At 38.5% G+C, this 13,496-nt stretch overlaps 1 protein-coding gene and 1 long non-coding RNA gene across 3 annotated transcripts in view; one reads left to right on the forward strand and one right to left on the reverse strand.

Moving 5' to 3' along the window:
* The window catches only part of LOC140198338 (focal adhesion kinase 1), a 569,537-nt gene that overhangs the window by 518,659 nt on the left and 37,382 nt on the right, over positions 1-13,496 (reverse strand). The gene's annotated exons all lie outside the window — the stretch shown is intronic.
* The window catches only part of LOC140198368 (uncharacterized), a 46,687-nt gene that overhangs the window by 21,587 nt on the left and 11,604 nt on the right, over positions 1-13,496 (forward strand). The window contains exon 2 of the long non-coding RNA XR_011886164.1: positions 12,048-12,216. This is a non-coding gene — a long non-coding RNA (uncharacterized lncRNA). The remainder of the gene's footprint in view (positions 1-12,047; positions 12,217-13,496) is intronic.

The following is a 13,496-nucleotide window of genomic DNA, read 5'->3' on the forward strand; positions in this document are numbered from 1 at the left end:
AATCAACAGAAAGCAACTCAAAAAGCCATTAGGAGAGAAAATATGAAGTATGAAGGTGAGCTAGACAATAATATAAAAGAGTACCACACTTTTTTTTCAGATATATAAAGAGAAAAGAGTGGATATCAGACCACTGGAAAAAGATGCTGAAGAGGTAGGAATAGGGGACAAATAAATTGCGGATGAATTTAGTAAGTATTTTGTGTCAGTCGTTATTTTGAAAGACACTAGCAGTATGCTAAAATATCAAGAGTATTGGGGCAGAAGTGAGTGTGGTTGCTATTACTAAGGAGAAGGTACTTTGGAAGCTGAAAGGTCTGAAGGTAGATAAGTCACCTGGACTAGATGGACTACACCCAGGGTCCTCAAAGATGTAGCTGAAGTGATTGTGGGGGAATTGGTAATGATCTTTCAAGAATCACTAGACTGTGGAATGGTTCCAGAGGACAAAATTGCAAATATCACTCCATTCCTTAAAAAGGAAGAGAAGCAGAAGAAAGGAAACTATAGGCCAGTTAGTTTGAATACAGTGGTTAGAAATACGTTGGAGTCCTTTATTAGGGATAAGGTTTCAGAATACTTGGAGACACATGATAAAATAGGCCAAAGTCAACTTGGTTTCCTTAAAGGGAAATCTTGCCTGCCAAATCTGTTAGAATTCTTTGAGGAAATAACAAACAAGATAGACAAAGGAGAGTCAGTGGATGCTGTATACTTGGATTTTCAGAAGGCCTTTGAAAAGGTGCCACACACGACGCTGCTTAACAAGATAGGAACCCATCGTATAACAAAGATAGTAGTATAGATCAAAGATTGGTTGATTGCAAGGAGGTGAAGAGTGGAAATAAAGGAGCCTTTTCTGGTTGGCTGCTAATGACCAGTGGTGTTCCACAGGGGTCAGTGTGGGGACTGCTTCTTTTCACGTTATATGTCAGTGTTTTGGATGATGCAGTTGATGGCTTTGTGGCCAAGTTTGTGGATGCTATGAAGATAGGTGGAGAGGCAGGTAGTGTTGAGGAAGCAGGGAGTCTACCGAAAGACTTAGACAGATGGGAAAAATGGGCAAAGAAGTGCGAATGGAATATAGGGAAATTATGGTCATGCTCTTATGCAGGATTCTCTATAGGTTAATCTGCCATTTGAGTTAGTGTTAAGGAAAGCAAATACAATGTTAACATTAATTTCAAGAGGACTAACATATAAAAACAAGGATGTAATGCTGAGGCTTTATAAGGCATTGGTCAGACCACACCTAGAGCACTGGAGAAGGTCCAGAGAAGAATGATGTCAGGAATGAAAGGGTTAACATCTGAGGAGCGTTCAATGGCTCTAAGCCTGTACTTGATGGTGTTCAGAAGAATGAAGGGGAGATCTCATTGAACCCTATTGAATATTAAAAGGGCTAGATAGAGTGGACATGGTGAGGATGTTTTCTACAGTGGGAGAAGTCTAGGACCAGTGAATACAGCCTCAAGATAGAGGGAATTCCATTTAGAACAGAGATGAGGAGGAATTTCTTTGACCAGAGGGTAGTGAATCTGTGGAATTCATTGCCATAGATGGTTATAGAGGCCAAATCATCGAGTATATTTAATAATAATAAGTACTGTATTGATCCTGAGTGGGAAATTCTTTTGTTACAGCAGCAACACTTAAAAACACACTTAGCAGTTTGCAGACTTAACTAATAATCAAGTACAGAATAATAATATACAGAATAACAATTTACCAATGTGTAATAATGTGCAATAATAACTTATGAAATAACAAAATAGTACTAATAGTACTATTGTGCTATGATGTGTGTTCTATTGCACAGAGATGAACTGTTGTATATGCTTATTGCATTTGGTAGGAAAGATTTTCTGTAACAATCCTTGTGACAGCGGAGCTGAATGAGTCTGTTCGAAAGGGTGCTCCACTGCTTATTCAGTAGGTCATGGAGAGGATGTGCCAGATTGTCCATTATGGATAACAGTTTGTTTAGTGACTTCCTCTCCACCACTAACTCAAAAGAGCGGAGGTTAATAGGTTCTTGATTTGTCAGTGCGTCAAATGTTACTGGGAGAAGGTAGGAGAATGGGGTTGAAGGGGATAATAAATCAGCCATGATTGAATGTTAGAGTAGTCTCAGTGAGTTGAATGCTTAATTCTGCTCTTAGGTAACATTTACAGCTTGCACTGTACTCTGCCGCGAAATAACCAATTTCACAACATACTGCATGTCAGTGATAATGAACCTGATTCTGATTTAGCATACTCTACAGCTGGTCAGGCTTTTCTAAGAATGCAAGGAGTACAGCCAGATACATCCATATTTCTCTGATACTTGGCGCAGGACTCCACTTCTTGTTCAATATTAGTATCTATTTTAAACCACCACATGCCTTTTAAACCACAAATGTAACAGTGGTCTTGTTTGAACCAGCATTGTGGTGGAATGTGTTCCCCTCCAACAGCAGTAATACCCTTTTGAAAGTGATGTTCGGTTTACTTTGGAACAAGGTATTTTGCAGTTTGCCTCCTGTGCAGCCAGTCCATGGTTTCCCCTGCTTTGTCAATTTTCAAAGTTAATATAATGATAACAATCATCTTCGAAACCTATCAAAATGAATCTTATACACTGACTTCTGCCATAATTATAGACTTGTGATACTTTTCCTCAGCTTGACCACATATCTTGCCACTGTTTTATATTTTGGTAACCACACATGAACTTAAATCTTTTTTAGATTAAAAGTAATTCCTCAACAAATAAATGAATTTCTGAAATGTTTTGCCACTAAATTTCTCTGGGGCTCAGCAAATTTCTCATTTACTATACATAGGAACTTCTTCAACACTGATTAAGATTGGCCTGTTTACCTTTATCATTAATGTGTTTGCAGCAAAGAAATGTAATATTTTGCACTATTCATTCCAGATTTCGATCTGAGAGTTAACAGTTGTCTTTTATTTCGTATTTTCCTTCTTTGCACACTATTGTTCGACTTTCCATCTTGAGCTTACTTCCCTCATCCCCACCAGCTCCCAGCATGCCCTGTTTTTTTTTTGAAAAAAGGATTACAGATCTATTCTACCTGATGTGAGCAGTTCAGGAACATTTTTGTCTTATTGTTTTTTATAACAAAAAGAGGAAACTGAGTTTATTTATTTATGCTGAGCTTAGTGAGCTACCAATTGTCTGTCAACTACGGCAGTGACAAGGAACAAAAAATCTGAATAAAAAACATGATAATCCCTATTGTAGAATAACCTTACCCTGACTTGGAGAAGAACCAATAATTAGACATTACTATATTTTCCCTTTAAAAGATGGAAGAATTTTGTACATTTCAAATGAGACAGTCATTTATTCTCCTAACCCCAAGAGAGTGTTGCCCCAGTTTTTTTAAGTCCCATTTCACATCACAAACTCACAGCCTCACTAAGTAATCTTGCGAACCTTTTCTGTACTCCCTCCATTGTCAGAATATCGTTCCTCAGATTGAGGGACCAGAGAATATGCCATCATATTCACAATAATACACAATATTTCAGAAGTGTTCTTACTGGGGTTCTGTATATTTGGAACAAGATTTCTCTACTTATATCCTTTTGCAATAAAGCTGGACATACTGTATGCCTTTATGATTCTTAGCTGAACGCACATGTCAACATTCGGTGATATACAATGACACCCAGGTTGCTTTAAGCATCAACACCTTTCAATCTAATACCTCACATTTTACCACATTATTTTCCATCTGTTGTGTCCTTGTCCATTCACTTAACATCCTCTTAAAGCCACTCTGCATCCTTCTTATTGTCTACACACAGCTTTATATTTCCGATTACCGGAATCCATCCACTGTTTGATTTTGTATTAAACAGGAGGGTGAGAACTTAAAATCCAAGCATTAAAGAAGTGGAGTCAAAGGGCAGGAGAGAACAGAGACATCAGATACATGATTTAGCTGAAATCTGGGGAGAGCACAGGATATCAGAGTGGTACTGGAATAAATTAAAATTAAATGGCAAGGATTAAGTTTTCATCAACACACGGATTGAGTTAGGAGTAGAGATGACCTGTATGTTCGACTTAGGCAGCCTGACTGACAGAGAGTATTCCAAGTCAGAAGCTAAGAACAGATTTGTGTTCCCCTGACAATAGGAGAGAAATTGTTTCTTTTAATAAAATGTTTAATATACTTAATATTAGACTTCACTCATAAACATATTTGGCAAAGTGTAGGATTTCACATTGATAAGCCTAATCAAGGAGCAACTTATGCCCAGGTAGTTTGTCAGATCTATAACATTACATAGAAAATGGCAGGTTTTGAATCATAGAAAGCTATGTAATTAAAATGGAAATAAAATACTGAAAGGAACTGTGCTTGTTTGGCCATTTGTCAATAATATTTCACAGATTGGCCACTGCCAGAATTCTCGCGCCATGGAGGTTAATTTTGTTTTGTTTTATTTCAACTATAAGGATAACTAGATGTTGGTAGGATAATCATAAGGATTTGTGCAAAAGAAGGAAAGAATTGTATTTATAACTTATATGCAGCTATTTTTTAAATTATCCGATGAAACAAAATTACACTTGTAAGCGTATGTACTGTTTGTATTAATAGTTGCATTTTCCCTGGAAATAAACACAGAATCTTTCAAAATTGGTGGAACAGACCCAATGGGCTGAATAGTCAAATTCTGTCCCTTTGTCTTATGGTCTAATCTAATGATATGAAACAAAATCAGTCAAGCAGATAAAACTCATCAGTAAATGATTTGTTTTAATGCTGGTGCTTGAAATGTGAAATAAGGAGAAAATGTTGAGAACATTCTTCAGGCCGGAGAATCATGGAAAGAAAAACAAATTTAACTGTTTCAGAACAGTCATGAGCTCCATTAGCAGCAGGAGCACAGCACCTGTAAGAGTCAATGCTATGGGCAAAAACATGGCAGAAGAGGCAGAATTCAAACCAGGCTGAAGTGCAGAGGGATGAGGCCTCCTCTATGCAGCATCTTGTTAGTGAATGTGCAGTCATTGGAAAATAAGATTAACGATCTCAGGTCAAGGCTGCTGTATCAGAGGCAGATGAGGCAGATCTCAATTGTTTGTTGCAATGAAACTTGGTTAATGGCAAATACTCTGGATGCAGTGATACAAAGGTTTTATGATTTTCAGAATGGATTGAACCATGTACTCTGGTAAGGAAAATGGAGGCAGTGTCTGCTTTTTAGTCAATTCTCTTTGGCATTCGGACGTCGGAGTTATGTTGACATTTTGTTCCCCTGACTTAGAACACCTAACAATTAAATCTAGACCATTCTATTTGCCTTGTGAGTTCTCATCTGTGATCCTGACTGCAGTTAGTATACCACCAGCAGCTGATTATAAACAAGCACTCACAAAACTGCACAACGTTGTCTGCAGGCAAGAAACAGCTCATCCCGACACATTTTAAATTATAGTTGGTGACTTTAACCAGGCCTGTTTGAGGAAAACCTTGCCCAATTTTTGCCAGCACATAACCTATTGCACCAGAGGTCCCAACACACTAGACCATTGCTACACTATGATAAGGATTGCCTATCATTCCTTTCTGAGACCACATCTTGGCAAATCAGACCATTTGGCTGTATTCCTGCTACCTGCATACATACAAGGCTCCAAAGATCAAGACAACTCAGAGGTGTTTGTGGGAGGCAGAGGAACAATTACATGATTGTCTTGAGACAGTGGACTGGGCCGTGTTCAAGAACTCATCTGGAGACCTGAATGATTATGCCAGGGTTGTAACGGACTTTATTAAAACAGCTGTGGATGAGTGTGTCCCCACAAAATTATTCAGGGTTTACCCCAATCAGAAACCCCGCATGAACAATGAACCCGGAACTTGCTGAGAGCTAGATCAGAGGCATTCAAGAATGCTGTAAGAGGTGCAGGTATTATCTCTAGAAAGCTGTCTCAGGAGTGAAGTGGAGATTCCGGACAAGACTGGAATCAATGAGGGATGCTTGATAGCTGTGGCAGGGTTCGAATGCCACAACCTCCTACAAAGTTAAATCTTGCAACATAGGGGAAAGCAGAACTTCTCTTCCAGGTGAGCTCAATGCCTTCCATGCTCACTTTGACCACCAGAACAGGAGGAACCATCACACACCCCCATGTCCCCCAATGATCCCTTGGTCACAGTATCTGTAGATGACTTTTGGGCTGCCTTCAAGAGAATGAATCCAAGGAAAGCATCCTGTCCAGATAGAGTACCTGGTCGAGTATTGAAGACCTGCGCTGACCAACTGGTTGGTGTGTTCACCGATATCTTCAACCTCTTGCTCCGGCAGTGTGTGGTACCCACCTACTTCCAGCAGGCTTCAGTCATACTGTGCCCAAGGAGAGTGATGTAACCTGCCTAAATGACTGTTGCCTAGTAGCACTTACATCCACAGTGATGAAGTGTTTTGAGAGGCTGGTGTTGAAGCACATCAGCTCCTGTCTTGAGTGGCGATTTGTATCCGCTCCAATTTGCCTACTGGAGCAATAGGTCTACAGCAGATGCTATCTCATTGGCTATTCACACAACCCTGGAACATCTGGACAGCAAAGATGCTTACATCAGGATGCTCTTTATTGATTACAGCTCAGCATTTAATGCCATCATCCCCTCAAAACTAATCAGTAAGCTCCAAGACGTAGGCTTCAATATCCCCTTGTGATTTCCTCAGATGTAGACCCCAGTCAGTTCAGATTGCCAAGAACACCTCCTCCACAATCTCCATCAGCACAGGAGCACCATAGGGATGTGTACTTAGCCCCCTGCTCTACTTGCTTTACACCTATGACTGGGCGGCTAAGTACAGCTCCAACACCATATACATGTTTCCTGATAATACCAGTGTTATGGGCTGTATCAAAGGTGGTGATGAATCAGCATACAAGAGGGAGATTGACAATTTGGCTGAGTGGTGTAATAACAACAACCTCTCACTCAATGTCAATAAGAATGCCAAGGAACTGATTGTAGACTTCAGGAGAGGGAAACCAGAGGTCCATGAGCCAGTACTAATTGGAAGATCAGAGGTGGAGAGGGTCAATAACTTTGAATTTCTGGGTGTCACTCAGAGGACCTGTCCTGGACCCATCATATAACTATAATTGTAAAGAAGGCATGACAACGCCTCTACTTCCTCAGGAGTCTGGGGATATTTGGCATGTCATCGAAAATCTTAGCAATTTCTATAGATGTGAGGTGACTGGCTGTATTATGGCCTGGTATGGAAACACCAAGGCCTTTGAACAGAAAATCCTATAAAAGGTAGTACATCACAGATAAAATCCTCTCAAGCATTGAGCACATTTACATGAAACATTACCATAGAAAAGCAGCTTCCATCATCAATGATCCTCACTACCTAGGTCATGCTCTTTTCTCGCTGCTATCATCAGGTAGAAGGTACAAGCACCTCAGGAGTCACACCACCAGGTTCAAGAACAGTTATTACCCCTCAACCATCAGGCTCTTGAGCAAAAGGGGATAACTACACATTCTATTTCTGGTGTTCCCACGTCCGATAGCCTCACTTTAAGGACTCTTTATCCTGTTACTTCATGCTCATTATTTATTGCTATTTATTTATATTTGCATTTGCACAGTTAATTGTTCATTGATCCTATTTACAGTTACTATTCTATAGATTTGCTGAGTATGCCCACAGGAGAAAGGATCTCCGGGCTGCATGTGGAAACAATATATACTCTGATATTCAATTTTACTTTGAATTTTCAACTTAGAAACCCTTGATCAGAAATGATGAATTAGATCCTTAAACAAAACTGTGTAATAGACCAATTTTAAAGAAACCTCACAGTTCCAAGACTGCAAGCCAGCATCAGTTCAAAGTTCAATATAAACTTATATTCAAAGTACATATAAGTCACCATATACATCCCTGAGATTCATTTTCTTGCAGATATTTACAGTAAATACAAGAAGTACAATGAAAGATCACATCCAGTAGGATGGAGAAACAACCAATTTGCAAAAGACATCAAACTTTAATAATTAATAATTATTGGGGTTTCTTTTTTACCAAATGGGCTGACCCTATGCCTGATTTAAGGAAAGGCAAATATAGATATGTTCAAAATAATTGGTTTTGCTGATATCAGTGCTTTTGATTTTTTTATATAAAACAGAATACATATAATAATTTACAAATTGCAACAGATTGAGATTTATCTTACATTACTTTAACATGAGAAGCATTCAAAATAAACCAAGAAAAAATATCTTAACATCACAAAATAACAATACCTTTTCACTGTTCTACTGTAAAAAAATGTAAATTTGTAGTAATGTTACAATTACTCATATATTTTTAGTATGAATAGCATTTATAAAGAGACAAAATTTTCTTAATTTCCATTATCCAATCTGTGATGAACTCACTATTGTAACACCTCTGCTTTCTGAGGAGTTTGTGAAGATTCGGCATGACATCTAAAACTATGACAAACTTGGACAGTATATTGACTTGCTGCATCACAGCCTGGTATGGAAACACCAACGCCCTTGAATGGGAAATCCAACAAAACGTAGTGGCTATGGCCCTCTCCATCACAGGTAAAGCCTTCCCCACCATTGAGAGCATCTACACGGAACATTGTCGCAGGAAAGCAGCATCCATTATCAGGGAGCCCCACCACCAAGATCATGCTCTCTTTTTGCTGTTGCAATCAGGAAGAAAGTACAGGAGCCTCAGGACTCACACCACCAGGTTCAGGAACAGTTATTACCTCTCAACTACCAGGTTCTTGAACCAAAGGGGATAACTTCCCTGAACTTCACTTGCCCCATCACTGAGATGTTCCCACAACATTTGATCTCACTTTCAGGGACTCTTCATCTCATGTTCTTGATATTTATTGCTTAATTATTATTATTATTTATTTCTTTTTGTATTTATACAGTTTGTTGTCTTTTGCACACTGGCTGAATGCCCAAATTGGAGCAGTCCTTTATTGATTCTATTCTAGTTATTATTCTATTATAGATTTATTAAGTATGCCTGCAACAAAATGAATCTCGGGGTTGTATATGGTGGCATATATGTACTTTGTTAATAAATACTTTATTACATCTCTAGTTTCTATAGGCTTTGACTTCAATCACATTTAGATTAGATTAGATTATGAGGACACACAGTCCTCTTTTATTGTCATTTAGTAATGCATGCATTAAGAAATGATACAATGTTCCTCCAGAATGATATCACAGAAACACAAGACAATTAATGGACTTTAATCCATGAACTTCCTCAATGGGAGACCTCAGTCAGTATGAATTGGTAATAACATCTCCTCCTCACTGACAATCAACACAGGTGCATCTTAAAGATGCATGCTTAGCCCTGTGCTCTACTCTCTGTACACTCACAGCCGTGTGGAAAAGTACTGTTTGAGTACCTGCTATAAATTCGCAGATGACACCATGTTGTTGGTAAAATCTTACCTGGTGACAAGGCAAACAGGAGTTGCAACGACAAACTCACACTCAACATTAGCAAGAACAATAAATTGATTGTGAACTTTCAGAAGGGGATCTCTGGAGAACAGGTACCAGTCGTCATTTGGAGATCAGTAGTGGAAAGGGTGAGCAGCTTTAAGTTCCCGGGTATTAACATTTTGGAGGATCTATCCTGGGCCTAATACATTAATACAATCATGTATAAGGCACACCAGCAGTTCTACTTTGTTAGGAGTTTGAGGAGATTTAGTTTGTCACCAAAGACTCTTCTAAATATCTAATAGATATTCGGTGGACAGCATCACTGCCTGGTATGGAGGCTCCATGCACTGGATTGCACGAAGCTGCAGAGGATTGTAGATTCAGCCAGTTCCATCATGGGCACAACTCTCCCACCATCAAGGGCAATCTCAAGAGACAGTGCTTCAAGAAGGCAGCACTGATCATTGAAGACTCTCACCATCCAGGACATGCCCTCTTCTCATTTTTACCATCAGGGAGGAGGTCCAGGAGCTTGAAAACCACACTCAATGTTCCAGAAACAGCTTCTTCCCCTCCAACATCAAATTTTTGAACTCTGTATGAACATTACTTCATTATCCCTTTTTTCCACCTAATATTTATTTTATAATTTGTAGTAATTTTATATCTTCGGACTGTACTGCTGCCACAAAACAAATTTCAGAGCATATAAGACAACGTTAATAAACCTGATTCTGAAGTACAGTACACATATTGAGTGTCAAGAGAAATTAGATTAAATTAGTACATGCATATATACATAGGTTTGTAACCAATCTGAATATTCAAATAAATAATTTACAGTAGCATTTTAAACAGCAATTAAATTGGTAGTGTATGAATGCATTTCCTAAGTTTCCGAAATTTAGCATTGAACCCATTGCAACATCAGAATACAGTTTACGTACGAACCCAATGTGAGGTTGAAGGTTAGTTGTACATGGGCAAGGGAGGTTTGAGATGTTGTTAAAGTATGAAGTAATGTGAAAAAGAGTTTGTTTCTTTGTTACGGTACAGTAATCTTCGATCAAGTTACTTCACTAATTCAACTGGAGCGATCACATTTTCTTTCTTTCTTCCTGACATTCCAGCAATGAAGTTGATTGTTTTCCATATCCTTTGATAAGTTATGTTACTTGAAAAAAATACATTTTTTGTGGTGTTTGGTAAAGTTCAGGATCAAAGGACACAGAAGAGTGGCCCAGGTAACTCTACAGGTTAACAGCGCCAGAAATTTATAATCAAGTTCCATTTGAAATATTGCACTGGTGGGAAGAAAGTAAGTGTTCGGTAAGGACAATAGAAGTTTAAAGTGGATCTGCTAGAATTGGGATTCAGTGATCGGGTAGAAAATTACATCTTCTTAGATCATTTCAATACAGATTAAAAAATAGAACTGGGAGTAGGCTATTCAACTCCTTGAGTCTGCTCCACAATTCAATAAGATTATAGCTGATCTTTTACCTTGGAGTCCTTTTACTGTACCAATCACATATCAATTAATGTGGTTACTGTCTAAAAATCTATTGATTTCTCAATTGAATATGTTCAGCAACTCAATTTCCTTGACCTCTTGGGTCATGAATTCCAAAAATTCACTACTCTCTGACGCGAATGTTTTTAAAAAGTTATGTTTAAGAATTCTTAAGTATTTAATCAATGATATAGGGCGTTTCATATAGCGTCATAGAGAAGTACAGCTTAGATACAGGCCCTTCAGCCCATCTAGTCCATGCCAAAATCATTTAAACTACCTACTCACATTGAATAGCACTGGGACTATAATCCTTCATATCCCTGCTATCAATGTAGCTGTCCAAACTTCCCTTAAATGTTGAAATCAAGCTCACATGCACCACTTGTGCTGGCAGCGTATTCCACATGACCCTCTCAGTGAAGAAGTTTCCCTTCATGTTTCCCTTAAAGTACTCACCTTTCACTCTTAACTCATGGTTTCTGGTTGTTGGCCCACTCAAATTCAGTGGAAAAAGCCCGCTTGCGTTTATCCTATCTAAACCCCTTATAATTTTATATACCTTATCAAATCTCCTCTCGATCTTCTAAGTTCTAAAGAATACAATTCTAACCTATTTAATCTTCCCTTATAACTCAAGCCCTCCAGACCCAGCAACATCTTTGTATATTTTCTCTGTTCTCTTTCAAATATAACATCTCACCTTCTGTACTCAATACATTGATTTATGAAGGCCATAAAAATGGTAAATTTGTCAGTTTGATTCTGCGTGGATCTGATTCCTTTTCCGCCTTAGAATATTTCAAATTAGTAAAATACTAACAACATATGCTATCATACTCCAGCAGAAGGGGAGAAATATCAAAAAGCAAAATATAACAAATTCAGGAAAATCAAAATTTAAAAGTATAGTGAAAGTCCATCAGACCTATACGTACAGAATTTTACCTGTCAGACAAGTACACTTTCTGGATGATATAATGTTATTCTAATTAATCAATTAATCCTCCACACTTTTAATTTATTTTTTCTAGATGATAATTTTCCAGTGAACCCAATATGTTGAAGTGAGTGCTAAGAAATGGGACCAATGAGAATTAAGGGAGTTTGGGAAACAGAACTAGGTGAGCTTCAAAGAGGCATGGGAACCAGGACCCCATGAAGTTAAATGGATTGTGGCTCCAGTGAGTTTAAACAGCCTTGGTGAGTTAATTCAACATTTAAAAGTTCTTAAAAGTAGTATCTTCTGACTCAAGGAGCTTATAAATAATATCTTGATTTTCTTTTCTGATATCTGAAGGTATGATTCATATGTTACTAAGTTATGGATATTGAAGAAGGTTGTCAAAAGACGTAGCAGGATATACTGCAGATCAATTTGAGATAAGGAAGGAGAAGTGACAGAGTTTGATCTGGAGAAGTGCCAGGTGTGTCACTTTGGGAGGTATAATGTAAGAGGAATACACACTGTAAATGACTGATCCTCTAAAAATATTGATGCCAAGTGATCTTGGGGTCCAAGCCCATAGGTCCCTGAAAATGTTAACATAAGAAGATAGGGTTGTAAAGAAGGCATATAACATGCTTGCCTTTATTGGTCAGGGTGTTGAGTACAAGAGAAGTTATGTTACAATTGCATATAACTTTGGTTAGGTGACATTTAAATACTGTTTACACTTCTAGTCATATATGGAGGTTTTGAAGAAGGTGCAGAAGAGGTTCCTCAGGTTGTAACCTTGATTAGAGAGTATCAGCAATATGGAGAGGTTGGATAGATCGTTTTCACTGGAATGGCAGAGGCTGAGGGGAAGCGTGTTAGAAGTTCATAGAATTACAAGAGGCAAAGGTAGGATAGACAGAATCCTTTTCTCATGGTAGAAATGTCAAAAATTAGGAGGCATGCCTTTAAGGTGAGAAGGGGAAAGTTTAAGGATGAAGTGCAGGACAGTTTTTTTTAAACACAGAAAGTGGTCGTTCACTGGTTTGCACTGCCAGTTGTAGTGAATGAATGCATGATAGGAACATTTAAGAGGCATTCCAACAGACACATGACCATGAAGGGGATGGAAGAATATGGATCATGTGCAGTCAGATCGGATTAGTTTCCTTTGGCATCATGGTCAGCACAGACATTGTGGGCCAAAAAAGCCAGTTCTGCATACAATTTTATGTTATAAAATCCCCCTTACTTTCTCATGGGCCCTGACAATAAATACATTCAGTGGCCATTTTATTAGTCACCTCCTGTACCTAATAAATTGGCCACTGAACGTATGTTTGTGATCTTCTGCTGCTGTAGCCCATTCATTTCAAGGTTTGACTTGTTGTGCATTCAGAGATGCTCCTCTGAACGGCACTGTTGTAACATGTAGTTATTTGAGTTAGTGTTGCCTTCTTGTCAGCTAGAACCAATCTGGCAATTCTTCTCTGACCTCTCTCATTAGTAAGGTGCTTCCAAGCACAGAACTGCTGCTGACTGGGTG

This window comes from Mobula birostris, chromosome 1 (assembly GCF_030028105.1).
Source record: "Mobula birostris isolate sMobBir1 chromosome 1, sMobBir1.hap1, whole genome shotgun sequence".
Lineage (NCBI taxonomy): Eukaryota > Metazoa > Chordata > Chondrichthyes > Myliobatiformes > Myliobatidae > Mobula > Mobula birostris.